Source organism: Varanus komodoensis, unplaced genomic scaffold (genome assembly GCF_004798865.1).
Source record: "Varanus komodoensis strain SLA01 unplaced genomic scaffold, ASM479886v1 scaffold5, whole genome shotgun sequence".
Lineage (NCBI taxonomy): Eukaryota > Metazoa > Chordata > Lepidosauria > Squamata > Varanidae > Varanus > Varanus komodoensis.
In genome coordinates this window covers 52,283,872-52,299,904 of record NW_025336087.1, presented here as the reverse complement: position 1 = coordinate 52,299,904, position 16,033 = coordinate 52,283,872, and positions in this window count along the sequence as shown.

Here is a 16,033-nt window from a genome sequence, read left to right as displayed (position 1 = left end):
CCTTGTGGTCCAAGGGACTTGGACCACAAGGTGATCAAACCGGTCAGTCCTAGAGGAGATCAACCCTGACTGCTCTTTAGAAGGCCAGATACTGAAGATGAAACTCAAATAATTTGGCCACCTAATGAGAAGGAAGGACTCATTGGAGAAGAGTCTAATGCTGGGAACAATAGATGGCAAAAGAAGAAGGGGGCGGCAGAGGATGAGGTGGCTACATGGAGTCACTGAAGCAGTTGATGTGAGCTTGAGTGAACTCCGGGGGATGGTGGAGGACAGGAAGGCCTGGAGGAATGTTGTCCATGGGGTCGTGATGGGTCGGACACGCCTTCACGACTCACAACAACAATGCATCATGTTTAATTCTAAATACGTTGCATCAAGTATCATACACTCTTAAGTCACTGAGTATAGAATTGCAAAAAAGGTACAAGAAGTGAAACTATATGTCAGGAATATATGAATGACTATGCCATATAACACTCACTTGCTGCTTATTGTGCAAACACTTTTAGGATGGATAGGAGGTGCAAATATATCATATAATCACAACTTGATAGTTAATTCTCTCCTACCTTCTGATGAATGAACTGTGATTATTCCAAGCACTGTAGGTATATTCCTTTTATATATGTAAAATGTATATAATCAATGTAATAGAATAATTGGAAGTTTTAAAAAAAGATGGGTCCCCAAACTAAATCACAAAAGACTCCCCAGAAGATCTATCAGGTGGGCTAGTGCGCACAGCAAGAACAGAGCCGAGGAAAATCAGTCAGATGAAAAGGGCAGTTCCAACAGGCAGTGGAGTATGAAGGGACAAAAATCTCCAACACCTGGACCAGGGCAGAAATGCCACTAGATCCAACAGCTGCTGGTCTGTCACTTACCCATCCCGATGGATGCTCCAGTTTCAAGGGACCTTTACTTGGGCAGCTTTTCATCTCCTGCAGGACTTCTTGATGGATTTCGTTTTGGCTAGCTTTCAAGCATGTGTTGTTGTTAGTTGTGAAGTTGCATCCGACCCATCGCAACCCCATGGACAACATTCCTCCAGGCAATCCTGTCGTCCACTATCCCCTGGAGTGGCAATCTAATGGAAAGGAGTGAGAAAAGAGGGACAGGAAAGTGATGGCACAGCAAATACGGACTTGTGGTTCACTCATGGTTAAGAAATTAACCACTTCCTCCCCTAAAGTATTCCACTTTCCTTACCGCAACTGGATTTAGTATATTCTCAGATGCACTGGATGACTGGTGCTGGATGCAACGGTAGCCTATCATCAAAGTCATCAAACCTTTTTTTTAAATGGGCTAGGACCAGTGTAGAATTTTACCCACTGGAGGCATAGAATTAACTAGGAAACTAATCTGTTTCCAAAAGCAGTTGGATGCTTCTGGGAGCCTCAGAAGCAGGGCATGGTGATTGGGACATACTGTTTCTTGTTTGTGCCCCAGCAATTGGTAATCAGCATCTGCTAAATGGTCTGGAACCATGATATATTACGAATCACCTCCTCCTATACGAATCTGCCCAGGTCTTGAGATCAGTATCTGCAGCCCTGCTTTCTCCCCAGCCACCATCAGACCACTGGTAAATGAATACCAGAGGCAGGGCCTTTTCTGTAGTGGCACCCAAAGGGTGACATTTTCTATCACTGACTGAAGAGCAGTTAAAACTCTCTTCCAACAAGCATGGTGCAATTGAATCAATTGTGATTGGTTTGCTGCTTCTTAAATTGTAAAAGGATAATAAAATCATATGTTCTTATATTTGACTCTGTAAATGCTGTTTTTATAGATGATCTTTTGGCCTGGTTTAGGCAACTGGTAAGCAGCTTTGATTATCACTGAGAAGTATAGAGGGTGTTATTGGAAGGAAATAAACAGAGCCATGCTCATAAGCTTCCATTTCTCATTTCTATGCCCAAAAACCATGGACGGGCTTACAATTACAATTGGATATTGATCCTTGTGTGGCAAGTACCCCAAAACACTATCCTCACAGCAAAGTGGGTGTCTGGTCTTACTTGGCAGAGGCCAATTTCTCCTTACATTTATTTGGGCTACCTTGGCTTCAGGGTGCTTTCCTTTAAGATTTCCTGGTTGGATCTCTGAAGTCCAAGGGACTCGCAGGAGGCTCCTCCAGCACCACAATTCGAAGGCCTCAGTCCTTCGGCGCTCAGCCTTCCTTATGGTCCAACTTTCACAGCCATACATTGCAACTGGGAAAACCATAGCCTTGACTATACGCACTTTTGTTGGCAGGATGATGTCTCTGCTTTTTAGTATGCTGTCTAGATTTGCCATAGCTTTCCTCCCAAGAAGCAAGTGTCTTTTAATTTCTTGGCTGCAATCACCATCTGTGGTGATTGTGGAGCCCAGGAAAATAAAATCTGTCACTATCTCCATTTCTTCCCCATCTATTTGCCAGGAAGTGATAGGACCAGATGCCATGATCTTAGTTTTCTTAATGTTGCATTTCAAGCCAACTTTTGCACTCTCCTCTTTCACCCGCATCAAGAGGCTCTTTAGTTCCTCTTCACTTTCTGCCATGAGAGTGGTATCATCTGCATACCTGAGGTTGTTGATATTTCTCCCAGCAATCTTAATTCCAACTGACTTACATTTATACTAAAAAGCCCTCGAACACATTTGTTCCACTAGCTGTTGTGGGTGAGCAAGAAGAAGTCTCGCAGCGCATGGCCCCTTGATGACAAGGGGTATCAGCCTTGTCTATAGTTTTTGTTGTTGTTAGTCCCAAAGTTGCGTCCGACCCATGGTGACCCCATGGACAACATTCCTCCAGGCCTTCCTGTCCTCCACCATCCCCTGGAGTCCACTAAAGCTCACGCCGACTGCTTCAGTGACTCCATCCAGCCACCTCATTCTCTGCCGTTCCCTTCTTCCTTTCCCGTCAACTGTTCCCAGCATTAGGCTCTTCTCCAGTGAGTCCTTCCTTCTCATTAGTCAGTGCAGATCAATTGGTGCCATCACCAATCTCTGCCAAGACAAAGCTGTCTGGGCCATTCATCTCAGAGGGAAAGAGAGCTGAGACCACAGGAGAGAAGTCCCAAGTGTGTTGCTGATGCCCAAGGGTTGCTTGCGTGTTGGTGGATTGTTTTGTGGCTCCTTGAACTGAAACTTTACCACATGTAACTTCTCTTTCTTCTGTGGAAAAGAAGGAAATTTAAACTGGAATGACCGGGTGCTTTCCAAAGGAGTCCCATGCACTTGGATGGTGTTCTTTACCCTCACTATTAGCAAAATCTTGTGGTTCATTTTGAAAGTGGTGGGAGAGCGATGGAAAGGCCATCCCCTTCATTTTAAAAGTTGCCAGTGGATCAAAGTCAGGAACCAAATAGCTCAATATCGCAATTGGGAACTTCTCGGATTGCCTCTCTCTCTCTCTCTCTCTCTCTCTCTCTCTCTCTCTCTCTCTCTCTCTCACACACACACACACACACACACACACACACACACACACACAATATCTATATCTGTATCACTATTGATATATTTATAGAGAGACAAACCAACAGCACTTATGTGCCTCTAGCCAGGACAAGAGACTTACCATGTATCCGTCTGTTTCTGAGCTGGATACGTGACTACCATGGCCACGCTGCTTTCATACACAACAAAGCTGACTCACAGAAGCATTCTTGTGTCTTTCAGGGTTTGCAATATAGGAATTGAAACGACTCTGATTGCATCTCGCTGCTAGAAACTCCCTGTTTGCATTTCACATTTCGCACATTCACCAGTGGAAGGTCTGTTAACATATTTGGGAAACATGTTCACTGATAAGGAAGTTATATAATATTTTAGGTCTATAATATGAACAAGAAGATATTTATTTATTTATGTACTTATTTAGGAAATTTATAGGTCATCCATCACTATCATCCCTGGATGGCTTACAGATAGAAGCATTGCCAAATAAATGGAAATGTTTTTCCTTATATATTAGTCTGAATGTTTTAAAAATGATGGGTAGTAACCTATTGTGCTAATTCCTTGTGCAAAGGGGCTTTCATACTTCTTTAGTCCCTGCTTGGCCTGAAGCTCACTTGGTGACTTGGCGTCAGGCACTCTCAACCTAACCTAGAACACCAGGTTGTTGTAATATAAATATAATAAATGCAGTAATAAAAATAACACTAAACAAGTGGAAACTCTAATTTCCAGGATAGGACAGGGCAGAAGGGTGCTCTGATACCCCTAATCCATAAATAGCTGTTCTTGCTTGTTTCCAAGGGTTATTTTTAGAAATGCAGACGTCCCACTGTGCAAGTGCTCACTCCCACAAGGGGGAGAGAACCGCTGGAGGCAGAGTGGCCCTGTTGGATGCAGCACAGCATTTTCACAGTTAGGATCAAGAAAGTACTCAAAGTGCTCATGCTAGAACAAAGCATCATTCGTACCTTCAGAACACTGAGCTTTGCATGCCATGGTCCAAATAGCAAATTATGTGCAGCGTAATCCTAAATGTGTTGACACATCTTGAATTCAGTGGAACTTTCTCTCTAATAGGAGCATATGGGATTGTGGTCTTCACAGAGTAGCACACCTGTTGGACCCCATGCTCTCATATCAGTTCTTTGGAGATCATCAGCTGGAGACCTTTGTGAGGGTTCCTCCTTAAGATGCAGTGAGTGAGACTTCTCAGTGGTGGCACCCACATTTAGAATACCTGGGAAGCATGCACAGTGCTGATTTTTGGCATCAAGCAAACACCATTTTGTTTTCTTGGGCTTTTAAAAATGATTCACTCCGAACTTGCTACCACTTTTATCGTTTTATGCCGAATGGAATTGCTTCTGTTTTAATTTTGTGAGTTCTTTCATTTTTTCAAATATTTTGAATAGTATATTTTTATTTTATTGGGATTTGTAAGTAGCCCTGGAAAGATGAAATGGTTGCTGATGGTGTGAGATACAAAGGAGGCAAATAAATAAATAAAACTGGTGAAAGCCACGGTGCAGCAATTGACATCAAATAATGTAATAGCAGTAAGTGAAACTAGCATCGTACATAGGATGGCATCCAACAAAATTTATTTCTTTGGTGTTATGTTGATCTCAGCCTTTGAAAGCATCTCACTTTTCTCTCTGCTCCAGGATACTAGTCCACCGCTGCTCCAAACAGCCTCCTTGTCCCTTGGCCTGCAGAAATGGTGTTCTCCTAGGGGCACATGCTGCAATTCATGAGAAACCTCCTGTAAGGTCACTCATTCCATGGCACAACTCTATATTGAACATCATCAGTTGGGCTGCCCATATAATGTGAATAAGGACTGAAGAAAGAATTCGCATTATGAGCATGGTTACAAAATGCTTGCTTCTTGAAATGCCAGAGGTGCCAGAACCACAACATGCAAAACGGAGACACAGGCAGGACAGTTCTGGGGTTTCCTTTTATACACACTGCCATGAACCAGCCTGTCACAGTCGCCTCAACAGTCTGATCACAGCCATTTCAGATGGCAAGTCCATTTGTGTGACTTCCTCTCGCACAATCACTCAGTTTCCCAGCTATAGGAACACCCTGAATTCTTTGATGTCCACCCCCATTTTCTTCCCTGTAATTAGGAAGCTCTCTAAATGAGACATTTAGCCTGGCACTTTATTTTCTTCCTTTTTCGAGAAATGATTAGAGCATCCTTCACACAAGGGTTTTGTTGCTTCCAGGGGTTTTCTTGTCTGCCTTTCTGTAAGGCAGACATAACTCAAAGTGGCAGCAGTAAAGAGTGAAATTGTGAGACTACACTTAGCCTCTTTGGTGAGGAATGGTGGCATCCAGGAAAATTCTTGATTTTCCTTGTTCTAAATACAAGGCGTGAAAACAGCTAGACAATGCAGGAGAGGCACAATTGATGTCTTGTGCGAAGAAGCTCTCCATCTCCATAAGGCAAAGCTCTCCAGATATACGCTGCTTTTGACTTCACTGAAAGAATGCTTGCACAACATTTCCAACAATTCTCACAGAAAGATGAGTGTCTGAACTAGCATAAAGGACCGAAGTATTTACTCATTTGCCAAGGCAGACTGTGGGATCCAGTTGCAAGAATAGTTGTGCTGACAGAATAAGAACAAGCCAGAATTGCTGATACAGTGCTTTAAAGTATCAGTTGTCATACAAGCTTATTGTCAAGCATTTTCAACTCCCACTTAACTCTAATGCTAAAAAACAGTGCAAATGTCACTACATAATAGCTGGTGAAACTTGAGTGAAGCTGTTAGAAAGCTTGGACAAATAATAAGTGTTACATAGGTCAGTGCGGAACTGTAGAAATATTTGCCACAAACTATTTCCACATTTTAAACAGGTTTTTAATGGTTGATTTGAGCACTCCGAAGTACCTGGGATTACGTCCAACAACTAATGGCATATATATTGTTGGCTGGGAATGATGGGAGTTGTATTCCAACACATTTCAAAGGCACTGGCATGGGGACAGTTGAGTTAAACTTTGTTTAGATGGCAAATGACAAAGTGTATCCCAGCAGATTAATTGATGCAGAAATGTCAGCTTGCCATCATTATTTTAACCTTTAGTCTGACTTTTTCGATGCACATGTGAACATGCCCACAATCATTTATTTCTTGTTTTGGGAAGGTGGGAGTGTACTTCTGAGTAGCATTTTGGTTTGCAATCCTGCAAAGCTCCCTTCCTTTGGCAATTTGCCCAGCATCCTTCAGAAACACTGTACATCCTGCCTTTGTGGGCTGGCTTTGAGAGGTAGCAGGCACAAGCTAAGCCAGGGAGCAACAGACCAAGAGCTTTTCTACGTGAGGCTTTTAACCTGCCACTTTACTTTAAAGCTCACTTTATTCTTGTTTCCAGATTCTTTGCAAGGTTAAGATGTGCTTACACAGTCACAAGCTGGCTCTGCAGTATAGCAGCATTGCAGTATAGCAGCATTGCAAAAATACACGAGTTATTCTGCCATTTTTCAGATAATATCAGACTGTTCTCGGTCAAAATCCTGCACAGAAATGCTTGGAAAGCATGGAAAAGGCTCCAGAGGAGGAGGAGGTTATACCTGCAAGCTATCATGAATAAGGAGTGTACCATAAATGTCTCGGGAACAGAAGTCCTAACTATGACATTTTCATATATTTCCATGCATGGCTTTCCATTGGTTATTTGTGGATTCTATGTAATGTTGCCAGACTGAAGCCAATGAATAAATAAATACAGCAGAGGTTCAAGAAAGAAGCAAGCCATGACAATACAAACCATACAAAATGCATTAAGTGGGTTGCTGTCTTACAAAAGAACTGGCAAGCACTGCTGAAGGTGAACAGGAATGGGCAGGCAAAGAATTCTGACAAACACTCCAGTGCTATTCATTACTGAAAAGTACTTACAATACTGGCAAGTAATACATTTGATTCTAGCAAAAAAGATAAAACAAGAACGGTAGCAAGAATGGGATTAATCTCTCCATATTTTGAATGTGGTACTGATTAGAACTTGGAGAAGTCCCTCCACATTAAGTAAGGAGACAGTGGAATATTTGGGACCAGTTTGAATTTTGAGAAGAATGAGACAGAAAGAAGCTGTTAGTTGGCAGAAGCATCCTTGAAATATAATTGTTCTTTTTGGAGAATTTATGCTTGCTTAGCAAACATGGTGCCTGTTGTAGACCTGCCTCCTCATCCTCCTCTGCATAATCAACAGCATGTTACATTTATAGCTCATCTTTCACCCTCTTGCAAGGAACTGAAAACAACTTACAAGCTTCTCTTCCTCTTCATATTATTCTCACAGGAACAAAGTTGTGAGATAGGTTAGGCTGAAAGTATGTCACTGGCCCAAAGTCACCCAGTGAGTTCCCTGGTTGAATGGGGATTAGAACCCAGACCCTGAGTCCCAGCCCAGCACTCTAACCACTCCGCAACACTGCCTATATGTGTAAATGGAGCAAATATTATGAAGACAGATAGTTGCTAGTGTCTCTCATCAAAAGGGAGCTAAGCCCTGTGGCACAGTATCTGAAATGTCTAACCCAGGGGTCCTCAAACTTTTTCACCAGGGGGCCAGTTGAAAGCTGCCGGTAGGCTGGGCATGGGCCAGAAAGGTGGTGCCGGAAGGGGTGGCGCATGCGGGCATGCGCTGAGGCGGGGTGGGGCGCGCAGCACGGCGAGGCGAGGCGCGTGGCGAGGGGAAGCACGTGACAAGAGGAGGTGAGGTGCGGGGGGGGCGGGCATGCACTGCGAGGCGGGTGGCGGCAGGCGCATACGTGCACGGCGGGTCCAAATGGGCATGGTGGGCCAGATCCGACCCCAGGCCGTAGTTTGAGGACCCATGATCTAACCGGTTCGGGTGCGGTCCTATGGTTTGCCAAAGTTTTGTGGATTCTTCAGGGTCCCAGCACTGGGGTCTTCCACCCTCAGAGCTCAGACTCTGACCACCAAGAACCCACTCTGCTCCCTTGGAGTTGGGGCAGAAAGAATCATGCCGGCAGCCTCTCCAAGAGCGAAAATGCACCTCAGAAAGCAGGAAAGGGAGGGGAACAGGCTTGGGGCATCCTTTTACCTATACCTCCTGCCCGCCCACTCCCATGCACTTCATCAAGATGGCCAAGAATGCCACCAGGTCTTGATCTTCAAGTCGGGAGGCTTATGTGCATCTGGAGTAGAATCCATAAGATGGTCCCCATTAGAGAAGTGGAGAGTGAGTCACACTACACACATGCACATTGCAAAGTAGACAATGATGTGTCACAAATTGCAAAATATATATTATACAATGTAATCTGATATGCTGAAGCCTGAATCTTATACACTTACTTGGAATCAAACCCCCTTGATGTAAACATAAAGTACTATGTGTCCAAGAAGTCAGAATACAAGGAGTACAAAACCTCACTGAAGGTATTAAATACTGCACATTCAAATGGGTAGATATTTCAAAGAAAGATAATATTAAAGGTACATTTCAAATCTACAGATGCATTTCCTTTGAGGGCAAAAAAGCAATTTCAATTTGTTGCTCTGGAAATATTTGGAAATATATTTAAGATGATTTGTTTCAGTTTAAATATAACTTTGCATAACTCTGTTATGCAATAAATGTTCTTACATAGATTCACATTCCTATAGTGGTGCAGGAAAGCATAGATTTGTCCATAAATCTGATTGTGTCTAGTAGAACTTGCTCAGTAAAAACGTGCATCGGATTGTACTTAAAGGGCTAGAGCCAGACATCAGCTTGCTGAGCAGTTTCTCTGAAAACAACAGGACTTGCTAGCCATTATTATTTTAAGTTCCATTGATTTCAACAGAGTTACTCTAAGGATAACTAAAGGTGCATTCCTATGCAGACAGGAAAAGGGGCCTATAACTCCAAGCACACTGGCTGAGACATGCTGGCTGTTGTAGCCCTTTTCCTGTCTTACATTGCATAGGACTGCACCCTAAATTTAGCTCCAATTCATTATGTGTATTAATGACAAAACTCTGCAATACTTTAGAACTCAGTACTGCTGTCAGTTTCAAAACGGTCATAGTGTTTACAACTCCATGTAGTCCCTCTTCTATAGAAAAAGGCACCGGGTACTGAAGTTTCAGTCATGCTACTTGGCCAGACTCACACAGTAGCAAGTTGCACAGAGTAACACCCAAAGGAGGAGCAAATTAGGTGGCCAGAAAGGTCAAAAGTCCCTTTTGCTCTCCAGCCAAGAGTAAAGCTAAAGCCAGTGAGAACAGAGAACAGTTCCCTTTCCCTCAGTTCTACATTTCCTTTTAGAGGCAAAACTCGGCGAGAAAGCCCAAAGCCTCTGGGAAAAGGGCACTTCCCAAATGACATAACAGTTCTTCATGACCTCTCTGAACAAACTTGATGTTTCCCTGACAGCCATCCTTTCACCCTTTGGGCAGAATGAAAATCAAGCCAGTTTGCACAACACAAACACAGAAACATTTGTAGTCATTTTGGGTAGCTAATGGCTGAATCGGAGGGTAGAAATTAGCAGATTCTTCAACCTGGCCACACCAGATTGTCATATTGCAACCCCTATCATTCCGGCAGCATGGCATGCTAGTTACGGTGATGGGATCTATAGTCATGACACATCTGGGGAAGCCGGCCCAGCACATTCAACACACATGAGCTTCTTAACTATATGGAAATTAAATATGATTGTCATATGTGTAGTTCAGGCAGGCAGTTCCTTAGCTCAGTGGTTTTCAACCACCAGTATGCGGACCAGGGGAGATTTCCTGCCAGTCCGTGGGGGGGCTGCATCCTGTTTGCCACAGACCAGCGTGGGGACTGGCTGTGCTCCACCACCTCTTCCTCAGTTTGCAACGTGTTTGCGCTGGTGCCATCCAGGGGGCCAGGGAGTGGAGACACAACTCAATGGGAGCCAGCTAGAAGCCACACTGTGCCAATTTCGGTATTTTGTTCTTTCGTTAGTATTTTTTGTTGCTCGGTTTCCAGGTGTTTTCGAGTTTTTTCATTCTTTTTGGTATTGTGTTTGAAAACTAATACAGAGAATACTGTATTATGTGTATGGTGCTTTTTGTTTCTGTCTCAGCAGTACCCAAGGTGGTTTTCCTGTTTTTACCAGTCCCCAGCTATGGAAAGGTTGAAAGCCACTGCCTTAGCTAGCAATGTTTTTTGCAGTGCTGGCTCCATGTTTTGAAGAGTGTTTGAACACCTTCTACTCACTTCTGTTGGTGCAGCCGATTCCCTTGTCCTCTCCTGTGTTCAGTCCTCTCCTTCTGGGGCTACTGGGCAAGTGGGAAGCTGCTGCTCCATCCATACACTGTGAGGGAACAGCGTACTCCCCGGTGTTGGGAAGTCTCTAAGTAGTATCCTAGCATTTTGACCTCAGATCTGTATTTCAACCAGGAACCTTGGAAACAGTCAGGAAAAGAAAGTTAAAATGTGTACTTGCTGATACACCAGGCAGATGTATCACCAAGTATGCCTAGCAGTGTGAGACTTCAAATACAAAGGCTTTTTAATTACTTAGCCCAAAAGTCTAACCCCATGGAAGTGTCCTGGACCCCCTGCTGCTTTCCCAAATTTGCTCCTGCTGTTTCAAAAATCATGGGAAATTTGCAAGGGAATGAAGCGCCCAGGAAGTAAGTGCCTTGCTTGGTGGCAGAATTGTGCTCCTAGAAGTGTGATCTTGCTTGAATGCAAGATGTGTGTTTCCAGGAGACCTTGTATCCGTACCAAGTCTGTATAATTTTTGCTGCCACCAGAGCTACACATTTAATGGGGGAGGTTACCCATACCTGACCTGACCTAATCAAGCCACCTGGGCACATCCCAACCAATCCAGAGCCCCGAAGGAAAAACCCTAGCCTGAAGCACTGCCAAAGGAATCTGCACCATTAACAATCAATCCCTCCCCTTTAGCATTCATGCTAGCCTTCTCCTCTTCAGTCTTGGAAAACCTCTTCATTATCTAATCTTGTATATCTAATCTACTACTAGAAATTGTTGGTTCAGTCTGTATGGTTCTGAGGATGCCAACCCTGATGTTAACCCAAGCTTTTTTCAACACTTTCCTAGTTAGCTCCTGTCCCTGCAGCTGCCCTCTTCTGCCTAGTGTACCTCTCCTTGCTCTGTTTATTTTACCTTTGGTTTAAACAGGGATCCACAGTGAAATGCACACCTTGGCAGGGCTTCACCTGGAAGAAATTTTAGTGTCCTGGTGGCAAGACTATTTTATTATCCATGCAATCCCCAGAAGAACCACCCCTCCACCTTAGGAAAGGTAGAATCTTCATTTCACTTTCCTTTTCCTCTACAATCTTCCCATCAGGCTCAGGAAGAGGCATGCTGCCATCTCCTGCTCCTTCACATCTAAACAGGTTGTGTATCATACCTCATGCTTTCCTCCTCCATGTTTGTCACAGGGCTCCTTTCCCCATCTTCCCTTCAAGTTCACCAATTGCTAATCTGATCTGAAGAGGGTGTTTGCATTTTTTGTAAAATTTCGTGCATTAAAATCATGTGCTGTTGTTTTGTAATAAAAGCACATACTCAGTTCTGCAACGGTCTCTTGTGTAAGTACTGATTCCTCCTGGAAGCTTCTCTGTGGCATGTTGAGACTATTAAAGGTCTGAAAAGTACATGTTCCTCATGTACACATGAGCATTTGCAGTAACATCTGTTACCGGCCCACAGAGAGCCTGACTGTTGACGGGGCTCCTTGTGGTTTCTTGGGCCTCTCACTCACTCCTCTTCCCCCATTGGTCCTCCCACAGGTATTCCAGGGAACACTGGAGGAATAAGCTGCTTCCTGTACCAAGCTGTCATTGTGAGTTATTTCAGGCTTGCGGTGGCTTTTTCTTTTTTGGCAGCTGTCAAGCCAGTTTTCACACTCTCCATTTTGACAGCTACAAACAGTCCCTTCAAAGTGCTCTAGCAGCACCTTTGGAGGGACCGCTATTTAAGCAAAATGCACAAAAACAGAAACGGATTTTATGTTTTAAATTTAGGCACAACACAGTTGTACAGCTGTGGATAACTGAAGCTTCAACTGGAACAATGTCCTAGGGAGTGTCTGTTCCCAAGAAGAGGCTCCAGTAATATTTTTAACCCCCGTTTGGTTAACAGCTGTGAAAAGATGATTAAGAGAAACCAACCTGCCAAAAGAACTGAGCATGAAAAATGGCTTTGGAGAGATGTATCCCCCTCTTTGCACACAAATCCTCAGCTCCCCACAACATTTCAATTAGTTCCCATCCAAGCATCTAGGTGCTTGAAAAAGCATTCTTCACAAATTTTAAAGCATTTTTTGGCAATTTTTTGGTATAATTTTATTTTTTTAAAGGTTTGGCAACCCTCCAAGGTACTGTTCAGCCACTTTGAAGGGATTGCCTACAGCTTTCACCATCTCCTAGAAGAAAAAAATAAAGAGAAAAAAGGCCGTAGCAGTCCAAAGCAGCTTGTGAGCGCAGTAAAGGGTAGGAAAAGCCAACGCAAGCTGCCCTTGGGTGCTGCTTGAACACTATGGAGAGGGGCAGCTTGCACTGGCAATGGACTCTATGGCTAATTCCCAGTAATCACAATGGGGTCATTCTTCTGGGTTCACATGACACAACAGCTCAATGTGGGTACAACAGCCCCTAGGCCAGCCCATGGGTTGTTTGGGTGGCTTGTTACGCTTGGGCAAGCCACCCTGAGAAAACTGATTCAGCTTTGCAAGACACAACAATAGCATGACAGGTTTTTTATGTTGTACAAATATCTTGTCCCATAGCACACAAAGTTATTCTGCAAAAATGCCATCATGTTGATCCGATCACTAACATTCTGGATCCATCAACGGTAAGAAAAAGTGATGTTTTGTTTATTTTTTTTATTTTTATTTATTAAAGCATTTTTATGCCGCCCCATTCGCCCAAGCCTCGGGGCAGCTTACAACAATAAGTTTACTGTGTGAAGATAATTATGGCAATTTTCTCAGCTACAGGGCATCGTTAGGGTTGTACAAGGAGTAAAACAAGCATACTTTGCACTTTTAGAAAGAAGAAACCCCCAAAGAGCGAAGTCCAGCAGGATTTACTTGGAAGTAAGCTTGCAACTGAGTCCCTGACTCTATGCATGTTTACTCAGCAAACAGCAAAAAGGCCCTACTCCCACTAAAGTGTCATAGCTTAAAAATTGCTTAGGTTTTGCTGGATCATGCTACTTTTTATTAATTTCTAAGTAACTATGCAATGCAAAACATTTCACAAGAAGCCAAGAAACAAGAAGTCATTTTAAGGAAGATTCTTGCCCAGAATTTGAACACATTACTGGCAACATCAGCCAGAAACTGAAAGGAAGGAGAAAAAGCATTACCCTGTGAAATCATTCTTCCCCAAAAGTACTCTTTACTTATTAATACTTAACCAGAAGCTTTCAAACAGAAATATTTTGGTTAGTTCTGTCGGGACCCAGAGAACCAATGGCAGGAATAATAGGGAAGATCAGATCACCTTGAACTTCTGTGGTTTATTAGTGAGATCTCCCAGGCCCCAGCAGTTACAACAGCACACTACCGGGTAGACGTTCCAGCCTCCACAAAGTACCAGAAGAAAATGTACAAAGAGTGTTATAGCCTCTCAGTCACGTACACAGGTACAGAGTATTTGGCTTCAGATGACATTTTGGTGGCATCTAGATGACTTCATACACAAAACAATACGGAAAATTGGCCAGCGATGCATACAATAGGATGGAAAATATCACTGATTGACATGTCAGTTCAGTAAATTCATAACACTTGAACTGCCTTCTATGTCTGTCTAGCATGTAAATACAGCAGCTTCTGAAATCATTCAGAAAAACCTGTCCGACTACTTTGGGGAAGGATTGGCACTTTGTAACTGGTTTCTGTGCTTCTGATTGGTTGCACACTCTGTCCACGCGCAGCCACTTAACTAGATACTTTTTACTGTGGCTGCGAACTCCTGAATTGATTGAAGAGGTACTAAATATCTCCTTTCTTGTTATAAAAGTATCAGATGCTCCCAGCTGAACAGAACATGGTATTTCCCCGAGTTTCCTCTGGGCAAAGTTCTTTTCCTCAATACATCTACGCTCTTTCTCAAAACGGGTGCTGAGCACAACTCTAAACCCCATACCAAACACACCACACAGCATTTTATTCACATCAATAAGCTTTATCTGCATTTCTTCCCTAACAATTCCAATCGGTATGTGAAACTCAGTGCCTATAATCTCCTTTCTTGACCCTTAGGTTTTGTTTTTATTGATTTAAAGCCTATTTTTAAACAAATAAGGAAATTACCTAAACAAAGGAATAATATTTAATAAAAGCAGCTTCAAAGACAAAAATGCAGCAGAAGAATAACTACTGAGACATCCTTTTTAAAAAGTATGAAATCTCACTACAATAACACTACCTTTACTGGAAACTGGGTGGTGCTGTAGCGCATGCACACTTTAAAGAGGCTATTCTGTAATATGCAAATGACAGCCAAAAAGCCGCTGTCCCTCATGTACATCTGTCATGTCTCCAATGGCACAAGGAGAGGAAAGGGGGCTTCAATAGAGAAATAAAAGCCACAAGCAAGTTCATATATATGGAGGCATTTCTGAAGATATTCTGACTCCAGAGCACTTTGTACTTTAAAGCTCAGAATCAAACCCCTTAAATTGAGCCTGAAAACAAATCAACAGCAAATGAAACTGATGCATATTATTGTACAAACTCCTAACCTGATACAGGAGCCTGGTGGCCCCATTCCAGAACAGCTGAAGTTTTCTGACTACCTTTAAGGCAACTCCATGCATTACAGTAGTCAGGCTTAGAGCTGATTAGGACATTAACTGGATAACTGGGTCCACGTCAGGAAAGGATGCAGTAGCAAACTAGTTGGGAGTTGCTAGAAAACAGTCCTCTCCACATACATCCTCCACCTGAATGTTCAGGAGCAGCACTGGATCCAGTTGTACATAGGAAGTTCTCTTTGTGTTCACCCATCTCTTCCAGTATCACCATGCTGTACAAGGCAATGGTTCTCCTTTGTCTGACAGCTCTCCAGTGAAAGACCCAGCAATACCAACCTGGTCACACTCCCCCCCATCTCTCTCTCAGCACAGGTCATCATGCAGGTCAACCAATGCTGCTTAATTGCCAAAACCTGGCCTAGCTGAAATAGATCCATGTAATAATCCAGGTGATCCATTTCATCCAAATGCACCAGGAGCTGGCCGCTACCACACATTCAAGAACCTTGCCCAGGAAAGGGATTCACTACCTGCTAAAATTATTAAGATATTCTAAGTCCAGAGAGGGTTTCTTTAGGAGTGGCCTCATCACCCCCCATTTCAGGTGGTATGGGACCACTCTCTCTCATAAGGATACAGTGATCACTGCCATGGCCCAGCTGGCTGGCCCTTCCCTGCTAACTTTTGCTAGACAGTATAATTGTGGGTGCACAAACCTGTCCAAGCACTTTGTCAATATCCTTGAGCTGTATGAACTGGAACTGGTGCAAGGAAACTTGACCAGGTTATGCTCTATATTTCCTTGCCTGATTCAGTCGTTTT